Source organism: Nicotiana tomentosiformis, chromosome 7 (genome assembly GCF_000390325.3).
Source record: "Nicotiana tomentosiformis chromosome 7, ASM39032v3, whole genome shotgun sequence".
Taxonomy (NCBI): domain Eukaryota; kingdom Viridiplantae; phylum Streptophyta; class Magnoliopsida; order Solanales; family Solanaceae; genus Nicotiana; species Nicotiana tomentosiformis.
Genome location: NC_090818.1, coordinates 118,145,790 through 118,164,907, shown reverse-complemented (window position 1 = coordinate 118,164,907; position 19,118 = coordinate 118,145,790). Strand labels below are relative to the sequence as shown.

At 41.3% G+C, this 19,118-nt stretch overlaps 1 non-coding gene across 1 annotated transcript; it reads right to left on the bottom strand.

Moving 5' to 3' along the window:
• Positions 1–17,173: 17,173 nt before the first annotated feature.
• Positions 17,174–17,280, bottom strand: LOC117275881 (small nucleolar RNA R71). The gene has a single exon (XR_004506109.1). It is a non-coding gene; the product is annotated as a small nucleolar RNA R71 (small nucleolar RNA).
• Positions 17,281–19,118: the final 1,838 nt, after the last annotated feature.

Here is a 19,118-nt window from a genome sequence, read left to right as displayed (position 1 = left end):
TGTCACTAAATTCTGATGACAACATACTTTAGGCCAACTACAAATAACCAAATTTAATTAATTTTGCCAAACATGGGTCACGGCCATATTTGATTTGGTTTGGTTTGGTTTTAACTAAAAAAGTCAAATCGAAAGCAAACTAACCCGACATTATATGTATAAAAGTTTTAAATATATTTAATACATAAAAATATTTATTGTAGTGTAGTTTATAAATATTTCTTAAGCTTTTTCATACTTTTATCTTTTAACGTATTATTTCAAACTTGAACTTATAATTTTTAGATGCTCCAATAAGTTTTATAGTTTATAAATATTAGTAATTCAAATAAATCCTAAACAAATATCAAATCTATACTAATGCTAATAAAAGACATTCAATTCAATTATATTATAAATGAAAATAGTGTTGGATATCTATTTTTTAGTTTTTTCGTGGTTTAGATAAAATGCATAACTTATTTTTCTTTTAGTGTTTAGTCATGTACATAATAGTACTTATTAGTCGTACTTATTTGAGCAATTTATTAGCAATTTTAAATTATGTTTGTTTTCATTATGGCTTATTAATAATACTTATGTTATGTGATTTTATTATCTTTATTGTTGAATATTTTAGTACAATGCCATTGTCACGACCCCAATTTTCCCTCCGTAGGATGTCGTGATGGAACCTAGTCTCCGGTAAGCCTAATAATTTGCGGAATAACTGAATAATAATATGAACTCAAATCTCAACACACGATATATAAATAGAAACTGCGTTTTAAATAATTACAACTCCCAAAATCCGGTAGAAATAAGTCACAAGCTTCTAAGAGAAAATACTAAGTGTCTATATACATCAAAGTCTAAGGAGAATAAGGGAAACAACAGAATAAGGATAGAGGGGGACTTCGAGATTTGCGGACGCTGGCAGATATGCCTTGAAGTCTCCATGTACGGTCCATCTTACTAGTATCTGGTATGGTAGGAAGAACTTGGATATGTACAAAAAGATGTGAAGAAGTGTAGTAGGAGTACACCAGAACGGTACTCAGTAAGTGCCAAGCCTAACCTCGGTAGAGTAGTGACGAGGTCAGGTCAATGTCCTACTGGTTAAAAAGATAAGCAAGGTAGAAGAAATAATAGTATTTTGAAATGACTGAGAATTTAAACAACGAGAAGTTTCAGAAAATAACAGCACAACAAATAGAGGTAAACAGCAGGTGCGCTCTTGAGGTATCGCCTCGTAACCCAAATGTAAATGCTTAATAGGGGGAATCCCCCGAGGTACCGCCTCATAGTCCCAAAAGTAAATATGCACGACAAGGGGGATCTCCCGAGGTACCGCCTCGTAGTCCCAAAATAAATATGCAAGACAGAGGGATCTCCCGAGGTACCGCCTCATAGTCCCAAAGTAAATATGCAAGATATGGGGATCTCCCAAGGTACCGTCTCATAGTCCCAAAGCAAATATGCAGGACTGGGGAATCTCCCGAGGTACCGCCTCGTAGTTCCAAAGTAAAAATACAAGACACGGGATCTCTCGAGGTATCGCCTCATAGTTTCAAAGTTAATATGCAACTCATAAATTATGGAACCACGAATTTACAGAAAGGAATCCTACAGTTAAAGACCGAATACAATAATCAAGGAAATAGGTAATTCAACTAAGCATGTTGCACGAATTTCAAGTAAAGGTTAAGACACGTAGACATGCGATACTAGGCTAAACATGACAGTTACACATGCTAAGACAACTCGGTTAAGGAATTCAAAAGAAATTTACTCATCAAGAACCAGAATTTTCACAATTAGCCCGTGTACGCACTCGCCACCTCGTGTACACGACGCTCACATATCACAAATGGTTACAACAGTACCAAATTCTAAGCGAATTTCCCCCATACAAGGTTAGACAAATCACTTACCTCAAATCTCGCTCAATCAATTGATAAGGATGCCTTTTCCTCGATTTTTCCGACTCCGAATGGCCCAAATCTAGCCAAAAGCTATTACATATCATGAATACAACTACAAGAAACTAATTTAAATCATAAATCTATGACTTTAGCAAAGAATCGAAAAATCTATCCAAAAGGTCGACCCGGGCTCACATCTCGGAATCGGGTAACAGTCACAAAATACTAACACCCATTCGATATCGAGTTCACCTATACTAAAATTACCAAAATCCAACACCAAGTCGCCACCCAAAGCTCCAAATTCAACTCTCCAAATCCCTAGCCTCCAACTCCCAAGTTTCACCTTAAACATACACAATCTAGGTGGGAAAATCAATGGGGAAAAAAGGTTATTGATAAAAAATACGTACAAGAGACTTACCTCAAGAAATACCTTAAAATTTCTATCAAGAATCGCCAAAGCCCGAGCTCAAAATGTTAAAAATGAGGCAAAAATCGCGAACCCTTGTATTTAAGAGTTCTGTCCAGCACTTCCGCTTCTAGGACACTTAGCCGCATCTGCGGTGTTGCAGAAGCGACGACATACCCGCTTCTACGGTTTCTTTTGCTCCCGCGGTCTCCTCTTATGCACCTGCGGAACTTCCGCTTCTGCGGACTCGCTTCAGCGAGACGAAGGCCGCTTCTGCGGACTCCCCCATGCCAGGTCCATTTTACATCTTCACTCCCTCCTTCGCATCTGCGATCTCGTAGATGCGGAACTTCCCTCGCATCTGCGACCTCTGCCCACACTGCTCCAGCCTTCTTCTGTGATCAACATTCCGCTTCTACGGGCTCGTACTTGTGGTCAATCTTGCGCAAATGCGATTACACCAGAGCTGGTGCCTTCAGCCATTCTCACAAGTCCAAATTTGATCCGTTAACCATCCGGAATCCACCCGAGGCCCTCGGGACCTCAACCAAACTTACCAATAAGTCCTAAAACATCATACAGACTTAGTCGAGCCTTTAGATCACATCAAACAATGTTAAAAATATGAATTGCACATCGATTCAAGCCTAATGAACTTTAAAATTTCAAACATCTACATCCGACGCCGAAACCTACCAAATCAAGTCCGATTGACCTAAAATTTTGCATACAAGTCATAATTGATATTACACACCTATTCCAACTTCTGGAATCAGAATCCGACCCCAATATCAAAAAGTCCACTACCGGACAAACTTTTCAAAAATCATCAAATTTTTTAGCTTTCGCCAATTTACGCTAAAATGACCTACAGACCTCCAATTCAATATCCGAACATGCTCCTAAGACCAAAATCACCCTACGGAGCTATTGGAACTGTTGATACTCCATTACGGAGTCATTTTCACACAATTCAGACTATGATCGATTCCTATGACTTAGACTTCTATTTTAGGGACTATGTTTCCCATTGCATTCCGAAACCAAAAATAAATCCTCCTGGCAAGTCACAAAACCTAAAAATGAAATAGAGGGAGTGATAATTAGGGGTTCGAGGCTAATACTCTCAAAATGACCGGCCGGGTCGTTACATCCTCCCCCTCTTAAAACAAACGTTCGTCCTCGAACGAGTATAGAGACATACCTGAAGTGGTGAAAAGATGAGGATAACGGTTGCGGATATCATGCTCGGTCTCCCAAGTCGTCTCCACGACCGGATGACCCCTCCACTGAACCTTCACAAAAGCGATGTTTTTTGACCTCAACTTTCGAACATGTCTGTCCAAAATGGCTACTGGCTCCTCAACAAAAGATAGATCTTTATCCAACTGGACTGAGCTGAAGTCCAACACATGAGACGGATCGCCGTGATACTTCCGGAGCATGGAAACATGGAATACTGGATGAGCTGCAGAGAGACTAGGTGGTAGTGCAAGTCTGTAAACCACCTCTCCAATCCTCTCAAGAATCTCAAAAGGCCCGATATACCTAAGGATCAACTTGCCTTTCTTTACGAACCTCATAACACCCTTCATGGGCAAAACTAGGAGCAAGACCCGCTCCCCAACCATGAATGCAACGTCGCGAACCTTCTGATCCGCATAACTCTTCTGCCTAGACTGGGCTGTACAAAGTCGATCCTGAATCAATTTAACTTTTTTCAAGGCATCTTGAACCAAGTCTGTACACAATAGCCTAGCCTCGCCCGACTCGAACCAACCAACTGGAGACCGGCACCATCTACCATACAAAGCCTCATACGGCATCATTTGAATGCTCGACTGATAACTATTGTTGTAGGCAAACTCCACAAGTGGCAATAACTGATCCCAAGCACCCCCAAAATCAATCACACACGCACAAAGCATATCCTCTAATATCTGAATAGTGCGTTCGGACTGTCCGTCCATCTGAGGGTGAAATATTGTACTCAACTCCACACGAGTACCCAACTCACGCTGTACGGATCTCCAGAACCATGATGTAAATTGCGTACCCCGGTCATAGATGATAGATACCGATACGCCATGAAGCCTGACAATCTAGCGGATGTAACCCTGAGCCAGCTGCTCCGAAGAGTAAGTAGTAACCACAGGAATGAAATGAGCTGACTTGGTTAATCTATCCACAATCAGCCAAACTGTATCGAACTTCCTCTATGTCTGTGGGAGCCCAACAACGAAATCCATAGTGATCCGCTCCCATTTACACTATGGAATATCTAACTTCTGAAGCAATCCAAAAATGCTCATACTTCACCTACTGACAATTTAGGCAACGAGCTACATATTCCACTATGTCCTTCTTTATCCGCCTCCACAAATAGTGCTTCTTCAAGTCCTCATACATCTTCGCGGCACCTGGATGAATGGAATACCGTGAACTGTGAGCCTCCTGAAGAATCAATTCATGCAACCCATCTACATTAGGCACACATAGCATGCCCTGCAACCATAATACACCGTCATCTACAATAGTGACCTCCTTGGCATCACTGTGTTGAACCATGTCCTTAAGGACAAGCAGATAAGGGTCATCATACTGACGCTCTCTGATACGATCATAAAGAGAAGACTGAGAAGCCACACAAGCTAAAACTCGGCTCAGAAACATCCAATCTAACAAACTAGTTGGCCAAGGCCTGAACATCCAAGGCTAAAGGCATCTCTGCTACTGGTAGATATACTAAACTGCCCAAACTCTCCGCCTTGCGACTCAAGGCATCGACCACCACATTGGACTTTCCGGGATGATAGAGAATGGTGATGTCATAATCCTTAAGCAGCTCCAACCATCTCAACCTCCACAAGTTAAGATCCTTCTATTTAAACAGATGTTGTAGACTTCGGTGAAAACCTCACAAGGGACACTGTACAAATAATGCCGCCAGATCTTCAAGGCATGAACAATAGCTACTAACTCGAGGTTGTGGACATGATAGTTCTTCTCATGCACCTTCAGTTGCCTAGACGCGTAGGCAATCACCCTACCGTCCTGCATCAACACCGCACCGAGACCGATGCGCGACGCATCACAATACACCATATAGGACCCCGAACCGATAGACAACACTAACACTGGGGCTATAGTCAAAGCAGTCTTTAGCTTTTGAAAGCTCTCCTCATAATCCTTGGTCCACCTAAATGGAGCACCCTTCTGAGTTAATCTGGCTATAGGTGCTACAATAGACGAGAAACCCTCTACAAATCGACGGTAATACCCCGCCAAGCTAAGAAAACTCCGGATCTCCGTAGTTGAGGATAGTCTGGGCAAACTCTGTATTGCTTCAATCTTCTTCGGGTCTACCTTGATCCCCTTACTCGATTCTACATGACACAAAAATGCCACTGAATCTAGCCAGAATTCACACTTCAAAAATTTTGCATATAAATTCTTGTCTCTCAAGGTCTAAAGCACAGTCCTCAGGTGTTGCTCATGATCTTCCCGACTCCGGGAGTACACCAGAATGTCGTCAATAAACACAATGACGAAAGAGTCAAGATAGGGATGAAATACATTATTCATCAAGTGCATGAATGCTGCTGGGGTATTGGTCAGTCCAAAAGACATCACAAGGAACTCATAATGATCATACCGAGTCCTGAAAGTAGTCTTTGGGATATCTGGCTCCCGAATCTTCAACTGATGATAGCCTGAACGCAAGTCGATCTTAGAGAACACTCTGGCACCCTGAAGCTGATCAAATAGGTCATCAATACGTGGCAATGGATACATGTTCTTCATTGTAACTTTGTTCAACTGGCGATAATCGATACACATTTGCATAGAACTATCCTTCTTCTTCACAAACAAGACAGGAGCACCCCAAGGCGACACACTGGGCCGAATGAAGCCCTTATCAAGCAACTCTTGCAACTATTCCTTTAATTCTTTCAACTCTGTTGGGGCCATACGATAAGGTAGAATAGAAATAGGCTGAGTGCCCGGTAACAAATCAATGCCAAAGTCAATATCCCTATTGGGCGGCAAGCCCGGAAGATCCGCTGGGAATACATATGAATAGTCCTTCACTACCGGATCAGACTCGATGGTAGGAGTATCAATACTAACATCCCTCACATAGGCCAGATACGCATCACACCCATTCCCAACCATTCGCTGAGATTTAAGAAATGAGACAACCCTGCTAGGAATATAATATAAGGTACCTTTCCACTCTAGCTGTGGTAGACCTGGCATAGCCAACGTCACCGTCTTGGAATGACAATCAAGGATAGTGTGATGGGGAGACAACCAGTCCATGCCCAAAATAACATCAAAATCCACCATATTGAGCAATAATAAATCAGCTCTGGTCTCAAAACCACTAAGAACAATCAAACACGACTGATACACATAGTCAACAACAATAGAATCACCAACGGGTGTAGACACATAAACAGGTGAACTCGGAGAATGACGGGAGACACCCAAATACGGGGCAAAATAAGATGACACATAGGAATAAGTGGAGCTTGGATAAAATAAGACTGATACATCTCTACGATAGACCGGAACAATACTTGTGATAATAGAATTTGATGCAACTGCCTCTGTCCTAGCAGGAAGGGCATAATATCTGGCCTGGCCTCCCCCTTTAGGGCGACCTCTACCTGTCCGACCTCCACCTCTAGCTGATTGTGTAGGTGGGGTGGTAACTGGTGTTGTAACCATAGCTTGAGGACCTGGTAGAGTACGCGGTATCTGAGAAATCTGTGGAGGCGTACCCCTCCTAAATATGGGGCAATCCCTCACCACATGACAAGTGTCACCACACTCAAAATAAGCTCTCGTAGGACGTGGCTGTTGTGACTAGCTCGGGCCTGATCGACTGGACTGACGACTGAAAGCACCCCGTACAGGAGGCACACTAGACACTGGCGGTGCATAATAAGGATCCTGGGGCCTAGTAGTGGCCGGAGTACCGCTGGCGGCTGAAAGTGCTGAATAAACAGGGCGACCCATATAACCCCTGCCGCTGGGGCACGAGTACCATTATAAGTGCCAAACTCTCGAGACCTCTTAGCCTCTCTCTCCTCTCTATCCCGAGTCAGAATTCCCTCTAACCTCCTAGCAATCCCTACTACCCGCTGGTACGTAATATCCATCTCCAACTCCCGGGCCATGCTCAATCTGATACTGGGGTTGATCCCCTCAATAAACTGACAAACCCACTCTCAAACAGTAGCAACCAAGGCTGGTGCATGCCTAGCCAAATCACTGAATCAGACCGCATACTCTGACACGGTCATAGAACCCTGGCGCAACTACTCAAACTCTGTGCGCCATGCATCTATGAGACTTTAGGGAATATACTCCCTCAAGAACATATCTGAGAACTGAGTCCAAGTAAGTGAAGCTGCCTCGACCGGACTACCCAAATCATATGCGCGCCACCATTGATAGGCCTCTCCTCTAAGCTGGAATATAGTGAAAGAAACCTCACTAGTCTCTGCAACACCCATAGTACGGAGGATACGGTAGAACTCCTCAAGAAAACCCTGGGCATCCTCTGACGCCAAGCCACTGAAAGTAGGAGGGTGGTACATCTTGTACCTCTCGAACCTGAGCTGCTCCACTTCAGAAACTGCTTCCCTAACCTCGGGCTAAACTGGGGCTATCGGCTGCATCGGTATGATCTCTGGAACATGGTCGACCTGTACCCGTTGCTCTGGGGTACCAGCAACAGGAGTTTGTGCTCCTCCTCCGGCCTGAGATATGGCAGGAGCAAGTAGTATCAATCCTGCTTGAGCCAAGGTGTTGAACATGCTCAGAAACTGGGCTAGAGTCTCCTGGAGGGCTGGTGCAGTAACAGGCGTCTCAGGTGCCTGCCCTGCAACTGGAGCTACTGGTTGCTCCTCTGTGGTAGCTCGTGCGGGTGCTCTGACTGCACCACGTAGACGTCCTCAGCCTTTACCCTGGCCCCGGCCTCTCATGGCTCTAGCAGGGGGCACGGATGTCTGATCCAGTTGTACGTGTCCTCACCATCTGTGAGAGAATAGAAAGACAGAATTTTAGAATCCGAAGTCAAAATCTCGCACGATAAGGAATCAAAGAAGTGAAGCTTTTCCTAACAGTTCCAAAGCCTACCGAATATAAGTGCAGACGTCTCCATACCGATCCGCGAGACTCTACTAAACCTGCTTGTGACTCATAACACCTATGAACCTAGAGCTCTGATACCAACTTGTCACGACCTTAATTTTTCCTTCGTAGGATGTCGTGATGGCACCTAGTCTCTAAGACTAGGTAAGTCTAACAATTTGCGGAATAGCTAAATAATAATATGTACTCAAGTCTCAACACACGATATATAAATAGAAACTGCGTTTTAAATAATTACAACGCCCAAAACTCGATAGAAATAAGTCACAAGCTTCTAAGAGAAAATACTAAGTGTCTCTATACATCAAAGTCTAAGAAGAATAAGGGACACAACAGAATAATGATAGAGGGGGACTCCGAGGTCTGCGGACGCTGGCAGATATACCTTGAAGTCTCCACGTATGGTCCAGCTCACTGGTATCTGGTCTGGTAGGAAGAACCTGGATCTGCACAAAATGATGTACAGAAGTGTAGTAATAGTACACCACAACGGTACCCAGTAAGTGACAAGCCTAACCTCGTTAGAGTAGTGACGAGGTCAGATCAGGGCCCTACTGGTTAAAAAGATAAGCAAGGTAGTAGAGAAGTTAAACAACGAGAAGTTTCAGAAAATAACAGCACAACAAATAAAGGTAAACAACAGGGGCACTCCCGAGGTATCGTCTCGTAACCCAAATGTAAATGCTCAACAGGGGGAATCCCGAGGTATCGCATCGTAGTCCCAAAAGTAAATATGCATGATATGGGGGATCTCCCGAGGTATCGCCTTTTAGTCCCAAAGTAAATATGCAAGACATGGGGATCTCCCGAGATACCCCCTCGTAGTCCAAAAGTAAATATGCAAGACATGGGGATCTCCCGAGGTACCGCCTCGTAGTCCCAAAGTAAATATGCAAGACAGGGGGATATCCCGAGGTACCGCCTCGTAGTCTCAAAGTAAATATTCAAGACATGTGGATGTCCCGAGGTACCGCCTCGTAGTCCCAAAGTAAATATTCAAGACAGGGGGGATCTCCCGAGGTATCGCCTCGTAGTCCCAAAGTAAATATATAACTCATAAATTATGCAACCACGAATTTACGGAAAGGAATCCTACAGTTAAAGACCGAATACAATAATCAAGAAAACAGGTAATTTAACTAAGCATGTTGCACGAATTTCAAGTAAAGGTTAAGACAAGTAGACATGCGATACTAGGCTAAACATGACAACTACACATGCTAAGGCAACTCAGTTAAGGAATTCAAAAGAAATTTACTCATCAAGAACTAGAATTTCCACAATTAGACCGTGTACGCACTTGTCACCTCGCGTACATGGCGCTCACATATCACAAATGGTTACAATAGTACCAAATCCTAAGGGGATTTCCCCCACATAAGGTTAGACAAGTCACTTACCTCAAATCTCGCTCAATCAATCGATAAGGATGCCTTTCCCTCAATTTTTCCGACTCCGAATGGCCCAAATCTAGCTAAAAGTTATCATGAATAGAACTATAAGAAACTAATTTAAATCATAAATCTACGACTTTAGCAAAGAATAAAAAAATCTCCTTAAAAAGTCGACTCGGACCCACGTCTTGGAATCGGGTAAAAGTCACAAAATACGAACACCCATTCGATATCGAGTTCACCCATACCAAAATTACCAAAATCCAACACCAAGTCGCCACCCAAATCCCCAAATTTAACTCTCCAAATCCCTAGCCTCCAAATCCTAAATTCCACCTTAAACATACATAATCTAGATGGAAAAATCAATGGAGAAACAAGGTTATTGATGAAAAATACGTACAAGAGACTTACCTCAAGAAATACCTCGAAAATGCTCTCAAGAATCGCCAAAACCCGAGCTCAAAATGTTAAAAATGAGGCAAAAATCGCGAACCCTTGTATTTAAGAGTTCTGTCTAGCACTTCTGCTTTTGCGGACACTTAGCTGCATCTGCGGCATCGTATAAGCGATGACATACCCGCTTCTAGGGTTTCTTTCGCTCCTGCAGAACTTCTGCTTCTGCGAGACGAAGGCCGCTTCTGCGGAGCCCCCCATGCCAGGTCCCTTCCGCTTCTGCGCTGCCTCCTTTGCATCTGCGATCTCGCTGATGCGTAACTTCCCTCGCATCTGTGACCTCTGCCCACACTGCTCCAGCCCGCTCCTGCGATCAACATGTCGCTTCAGCGGACTCGCACCTACTGTCAATCTTGCGCAGGTGTGATTACACCAGAGCTGGTACCTTTAGCCATTCTCACAAGTCCAAATTTGATTTGTTAACCATTCAGAATCCACCCGAGGCCCCCGGGACCTCAACCAAACTTACCAACAGACCTAAAACATCATACGGACTTAGTCGAGCCTTTAGATCACATCAAACAACGTTAAAAATACGAATTGCACATCGATTCAAGCCTAATGAACTTTAAAACTTCAAACTTCTACATCCGACGTCGAAACCTATCAAATCAAGTCCGACTGACCACAAATTTTGCACATAAGTCATAATTGACATTACAGACCTATTCCAACTTTCGGAATCGAAATCCGACCCCGATATCAAAAAGTCCACTACCGGTCAAACTTTTCAAAAATCATCAAATTTTCTAGCTTTCGCCAATTTACGCTAAAATGACCTACGAACCTCCAATTCAACATCCGAACACGCTCCTAAGACCAAATCACCCTACAGAGCTATTGGGACCGTCAAAACTCTATTCCGGAGTCGTCTTCACACAATTCAAACTACGGTCGATTCCTACGACTTAGACTTCTATTTTAGGGACTATGTGTCCCATTTTACTCCGAAACAAAAATAAATCCTCCCGGCAAGTCACAAAATCCAAAAATAAAATAGAGGGAGCGATAATTAGGGGTTCGGGACTAATACTCTCAAAATGATCGGTCGGGTCGTTACAGCCATGACTCATCTCATATTTATGTTATTTTATTGAAAAACACCTTATATAGTTCTATCTTATTAGGATTAAAAAAATATTTGGAGCACAAATTCTATATTTTGTGCTATGAAGACTTTATGAAAAAAAACCCCGAAAAATACGAAAATCCGAGATTGAAAAATCCGACTTTTATTGGTTTGGTTTGGTCTTTAGATTTAATAATCCGATACAATTGGTTTGGTTTGGTAATTAAAAAATCTGAACCAACCCGATCTATGTACACCCATACGTGTAATTGCATTCTTCCCCTCTTACTTCTTTTTTATTGTTTTTCTTTTTGGTTTTGTTTATACTAATTCCTTATATTCAACGAAGTAGAATTATTTTTTCCGCGCGAAATGGAACTAGACAAACATGACTATTACCACAAATCTCTTTTAGTATCAATCGTCAACTATCAATGTCATGACATAGAACTAAAATTATTCATCCAAAATTAATCTTCTTAACTAGCATTTTCTTTTTCTTATTCTAAACAGAAGACGAGACAAGCTTTCTGACACTTTCCTTCTCTTTTTTCAAGTAACCAAATGGTTACTTAGGTTTTACTAACTTCAAGTACTACCCCCAAGAGTTATGATTAATATCGCTCTGGCCGTAATAAGAGGTATCAGATTCGAGTCTAGTTAATAAAAAAAAAATTGGTAGAAAAAGCAACCTCTTTTAATAGGCCTTGCTCAATGAAATTTGAATTAGTCGAACTTCAATATCGATACCAGAACCGAATAAAAAATAAGAAAAAACTTGAAGTGGCTCTTTCTAATTGGAAATGGGGTGGGTACAAAAACAAAGAGATTCTGAAAGGAGTTGCAGTCGTTGGATTAACAAAGTGGCCAAAGAGGTTGCATCAAATACACCATCTACCCAACATTTCACTACAAGTGTTTCATACGTTTGTCAAATAGTAGTGAGAAGATGGGCCAATTAATGTCCCCATCTCCAATCACTTAGTGACAAAACTCTTTTATTCACTCTTCATATATCATTTTGATTAATGACGCAGCGGAGCTAAAATTTTCTCTAAGAGAACTTAAAATATAATAAAATAAACACACGAAATTAATTATTAGGTTGTGTCAAGAGGATTCAACGTCAATTATATATGCATAAAAAATAATTTTGACCTTATATAAACAAGTATAATTTTTCGGAAAGACGGTTCAGATGAACCCCTTGCATCCCTAGCTAGTTTCGCCTATGATACAACAATAACAATATACCTAGTATTATCCCACACTGTGAGGTCTGGGGAGGGTAGTATGTACGCAGACCTTACCCCTACCTTGTGAGGATAGAAAGCTTGTTTCCAATAGACACTCGACTCAGAAAATCATAAGTACCGTATTAATAAAAATATAGTCAAGACTAGTTTCGCCTATAATGACATGTAATATAAGAATATTATGTTCAATTGGTTAATGTGTAAAAATTGAAGAAATTTTGCCAGATTTTCTCAATGCCCAACACGAATTTTATTAGGTTTTTCTTAAAGTTTATGAAATTGATATTATATACCTAGGTATCGAGCTTATAAAAGCTTTTTTCTATTTTCTTTTCAAAGGGCTTTAATTTCTTTGATAGAAAATTTTAGAGGAATTTTAATTATTTGACCAGAATACAATCCCTTTTTAACAGAAGGGATATTTGGATTTTCTCTTTTCTTTTTACAGAAAGATATAATTGGTCCCACTATTTTCCACTATTTTAATAGGCATAGTGTACTTTTACAATGTTTCAAATAAAGTATTCGCTATCTTCACGTTTATTTTCTTTTTCAAATTGACATTCAATTGTTTCGAACTTTAGAAAAAGCAAAAGAAGAGTGCATTTTTGACGCAAATGTTGTCCATTTGGTTCCTTTTCGTTACTTTTAAGGACTAGCCGTGGGTAATATGTGTCCATAATTTCATCTTCCAAATGATTCTACTTTTCTTATTTTTCTTCTTCTTTTGTAGCTTTATGTCCCTCACGAAAATTCATCTAGAACTAATGATCGCAGCTCAAAATTCATATGCACTAAAAAAAACAAAAACAGTGTATTTGGTTTTTCGATACAATAAACAGTTGGGCTCAAAGATAATCTTAACATGATGTCTATCGTTCGCTCCGCCGCGTAAGATTCTCGAATCAACCACGATTACCATCTGCACATTTTCGTTAATCCATGAACAGGATCTATACATCTCGATCGGAAAAGAATCAAGAGAAAAAGAAAGAATCGGAATTGATCGATAGATTTCTCGAAACAAACGAAAAGGAAACGAAAGATGAAACATAAATCATGGATCAACTAAGCCCTCTCGGGGACTTTCTTAAAGAGGAACCTCATGTAAATACCATGGAATAAGGTTTGATCCTATTCATGGAGATTCCATAACTATTCCAAAAATGGAAAGTTCGACACAATTGGGTTCCAAAGTCTAATAAGTTGAATTAATCAAATTCAACTTTTCTCGTTCTATTTCGGAGTATCCATTCACTCGAAACTGCTCGGCTTCGGTTTCGACTTTCCGTAAGCGAGAATGAGCTTTTTCGAGTTGTTCAATAGCCCCTCCACGCAGTTCTTCTGAATTTCGAATAGTATTCAAGATCCTTTGTTTTCGATTATCTAATAAATCACTTAATGAAAGTAGATTCATTTTGTCTGTTTTGGGCCAAACCTATACATTTTTTTAATCAAAAAGGCCTCACACCATTAAAAATATCCAACACCTTATAAGTAGAATTTTTCTATTTTTGATATGGGACTTTGTTCATACATACCCACAATTTTCCCATTGAACTAAGTTTCACATGACTATCACCATTCATGGGATAATTTGGAGATTAACTATGTGTCACCCACATGATTCGAGTAATTACGGTCACTGAAGCCCAAAGGTTGTGTCATAAACCGGCCCGTAGATGGACAAAGCCACTAAGTCAGGCCCCATGCCGCACTCCATCATCTCCATACTCGTCCCGCATACAATTGGCTCTGATATCAGTTGATGGGATAAAACGGTCCAAAGTACTATTACTAATTCGCTGAACTTTACTAGTGTATGAGCTTTAAATGGTATGATTTTGTACTGAGTGTTTTATGTTGTGTAGGAGCGATTCCGAGTTACGATGAGGTTTTGGAGCTAATTCGAGCTATTTTGGAGCTTTGAAATCTAAGTAAAAGCCCATGGATTAAGTTGGGATCGTAATCGAGGATCAACGGACAATAATGCACTTGATGAAGAGAAACGACGATGGAGCAGGAAGCCACCCAGGTGCGCGAGCGCGCACTGGGCGTGCACTTGGAGCAGAACACTGTCAAACATGCGCGGCCACATGCGCGACCACCTGCCCAGGTGCGCGACCGCGCACGTCTGGTCCGAAAAATTTCCCAAGCCTATTTTTGTAATTTTGGAGGCGACTCCTCTTGACCTATATGAAGCCCAGCTCGTCTAAAAGAGGGTATCTGGGATTTGGAGAGTAACTTTTGGGAAAGAAGAAGGAAGGAAACAACGGAAACGCAAAATACTTGATCCAATTCATTCAATACGGAAGTTTGTTTGGATTTGGGAATTGTAATGTCCTCTTGTTCTCCTAATACTCTTGTGATGAATACTTATTCCATTATGGAGTAATCTTGCCTAGGGTTATTGACAGATTGATGTTTGGCTATAATTCCATATTTTTAGTACATTACTTAACTTATATTTTAGGTGCTTTAATACTAAACTATACTATATTTATGCTTAATTGAGTCTATTTTATGTATAGGTACATTGGAGATGAAATTGGAGCAAAGTGAATAGTTGAAGTGTAAATCATGCTCGAAAACAATAGGAAAGAAGAAAGAAAGAATTGAGCAGAGGGAAAATAAAGCAGCAGGCGAAGCAAGCCCAGTGGCTCGCATTAGAGCAGGCGAGGCGAGCTCTTTAGCTCGCGTAGAAGCACGCGACGCAAGGGTTATGGCGAGATTGAAGCGCGCGACAGGGCTTGCACCGCACATTCTGAGGCGAGGTGAAGCTCGCGTTTTGCCTCGCAAGGCGAGATTCGTAGCGAGCCTTATCCGGATTTTAAAAGCCTATTTCGTCTCCTTGTTGGACTTGGACTTGGGCTATGTTGTTTAGGTCTTTTCCTACACATATAAATAGTCATTAAACACCACTTTTGAGGGAGTTTTTGCGACCTGAGGCAAGAATAGCTCGTGGAACAATTTTTGGGGGAAAGAATCATCGAGTTCTAAATTCCTTCATCTTTTCTTTGTAATTTATTTATGCAAAATACTTGGAAATTTGTTACTATGAATATGAATAGGTAAACTTCTAATCTAGGGTTTTGATGGAACTTATTGGAGGATGATTTTCCTATTACGTTTAATATAGAGTTGTCGTAGTTTTTTTTCTATTTGTTCAACTACGTTTATATTGTGGTTGATTGTATAGCTCTCAATTGACTGTGCCTATTTAGTGTGTATTGCTCGGAAGAGAATGCATATTTAGATAGTTTTTGAATAACATTACTCCTAACGTATGTGAGGGATCAATACGGAGGGTTTAAAGGTGGGATTAGGAATAACGAAACCTTGGTGCAATCTGAGTGAGCCGTGACTTAGTGCCAGCTAGCGTAGTTCGGAAGAATATGTCTAGTAAATTGTGGTAGTTACTCAGAAGAGAATTACGACACTCAAAGCGCTCATGATCGGTAGAGAAAACTTAGATAAAATTATAGGAAACGTGGCGAAAAGGATTCCGACAATAGGGGAAATCATAACCTTAGATCATTCCAAATATTGTCTACAAGCTGTTCGTCGTTAGTTATTAATTACTGTATTTTCATTACTTTATCTTTAGTTAGTTAACATCCAATTTGTTATTTAGTATTTCTAAAGATTAATTGCGTGAATTTGTGTGAGTCTAGTAGATGTGCTTAGTAGGTTAATTCCCTGTGGGATTCGACTCCGGACTTGTTAACCAGATTATATTTGCGACGACCGCTTAGTCCTTTTTATAAGGCAAAGTTGGGCGTGATCAAATTTTGGCGCCGTTGCCGGGAAATTAACGATGTTATTAATTGCAGCTAAAAGAAGTGCTAGAATTCTTAGTGTAGCCAATTTTCTTCATTTTAAACTAAATACATTGAAATTCTAACGTTTGTAGTCTTGGGTGTTATAAGTGCTTGCCTAGAAACTCCTCAAGAACTGGTGAATTGTTCGAAGCATTATCAGATCGTGAGAAAGTTTTCAAGGCGTTGAATCGTGCAAACAAGAAGGACAAACAACAATAGAACTCAACAAAACGAATCGAACTAGACATGGATGACGTAATAGAAAACCCAAACAACAAAAATAATGCGAATGACCCGAACAATTAGGGTGTGGTGCCTCTTGTGCCAGAAGCATCCTTGTATGATTGGGCACAATCCACCTCCGAAAATTTGGCAACCGCAATTATAGTCCCTCAAATACTAGCGGAATCATTTCAAATCACAAATAACATGATACATTTGTTGTAGAACAAAGGACTGTTCTCAGGGTCTTATATTGAAGATCCTCGGTAGCATCTGAAAAATTTCCTGTCGATATGTGTCACGCAAAGGCAACCAAATGTGACGCCGGAAGCAATAAGGCTATTGTTGTTTCCATTCTCAGTGACGGGAGAGGCTCAGACTTGGCTCAATTCACTCCCAATAAACTCCATCACTACTTGTGAGGAATTAGTCAAGCAATTTTTGAACAAGTTCTACCCACCTAATAAGACTGCCAAACAAGTTGATGAGATATTGAGCTTCAGGCAGAAACCAACTGAAACACTGCAAGAAACGTGGGAGAGGTTCAAAGGTATGCTGGTTAAGTGTCCACATCATGGCATTCCAGATAAGATGTTGGGGCAAAGGTTCTACATGGGATTGGCAGACATCTTGAAGGCCAATGTTGATGCTTCAGCAGGTGGAGCATTTTTGAGCAAATCATTCAGAGAATGCAAGATCTTACTTGATAAAATGGCTCAAAACTCAGGATGGATGACAAGAGACTATACAATCACTCCTATCGTTCACTCAGTAGCTTTGGACCCAAACAACTCCATAGCCGAGAATATGGCCACTCTGATGATGCAAATGAGTATCCTCACCAAAAAGATTGATGAATAAGACAAGAAGCAGGTACACATAGTTGATGCGACTAATAAGGGTACACCATGCATTAACCAACCATATGTATGCTCGTGGAGTGCTGAAAGTGACAACCAGAACTATCAGGAAAATATGAACTATGTGGCTAACTATGGAGGACAGAGACAAGGTGGTCAGAATTGGGGGCAACAAAATAATCAATATAGACCAGCACAACATCATTACAATAATAGCAACAATCCCGGGGCTATGTGACCATAGGGTCAAGTTGTGCCTTACCAAAGGCAACAGGGATACAACCAGTAAAATCAGCAGCCAACTTATCAACAGCCACAACAACAACAGATAGTGCGACAAGATGATGGGTTGTTTGAAATTAAAGGAATGTTGCAATAACTCATTGGGTCCAGCGGGAAAATGGAAGAAAAGGCCCACCAGATGCAAGAAAAGGTAGTATCGCACGACTCAACTATCAAAGGCATTGAGATTCAACTAGGACAGATATCGATGGCTCTGAATAATCATCCCCAAGGGACGTTACATACGGACACCCATGTCAATCCAAACGAGCAGGGCCAGAAGCAGCTTATGGCGGTGAGTCTAAGATATGGTAGAGATCTAGATCTAGAGCAAGAAATTGCTCGCTAAAGCCGACCAACTGAAACACTTGTGCCAGTACCCTTTGAGGTAGATGATTCAACATGGTTAACTGAGGTAACGATACAACATACACAAGAGAGCACAAGCAAAGAAAAAGAGGTTGCGAAGGAGATTGAGGTAGTGCAAGAAACGAAAGTAGAAGTAGTGCCCGAGCAGGATCAAACTAAAATCATAGGAAGGAAGCGACCTCTAGCACCCTTCCCACAGAGATTGGCCAAATATTAGAAGGATGAGCAGTATAAGAAATTCATGGAGATGTTGAAGCAAATCCAGGTGAATATTCCACTGATTGACGCCTTAAGGGAGATGCCTGGGTATACTAAAATGATAAAGGATTTGATGTCTCACAAGTTCGACTTCCAAGACTTGGCCACTGTTACACTAACCCGGACTTGTAGTGCTGTTGTGACGAGACCCATAGCCTAGAAGTTGTCAAACCCAGGGAGTTTCACAATCCCATGCACAATAGACAGCTCTGCTTTTGCTAAAGCATTTTGTGATTTAGGGGAAAACATAAACTTGATGCCCTTGGCTATCTATAAAAGGTTAGGCATTAGAAGAGCAAGACCCACATCCATGTTACTACAGTTAGCCGACCGGATAGTGAAAAGGCCATCAGGTATCCTTGATGATGTACTAGTGTAGGTTGGAAGGTTTGTGTTTCCAGCATTTTTTGTCATTCTGGACTGCCGGGTTGACGAGGAGATTCCCATAATTTTGGGAAGACTATTCTTGGCCACCAGGAGAGCTCTAATTGATTGTGAAACTGGAGAGCAAAAAATGAGACTGAACGATGAAGAGATAACGTTCAATGTGCAGAAGTCTATGCGGCGACCAAGTGAATTACCTAACTGCTCTCTGATAGAAGCCGTGGATGTAATTTTGGAGGAGGAAGGTGAGGCTCTGAACGCTAAAG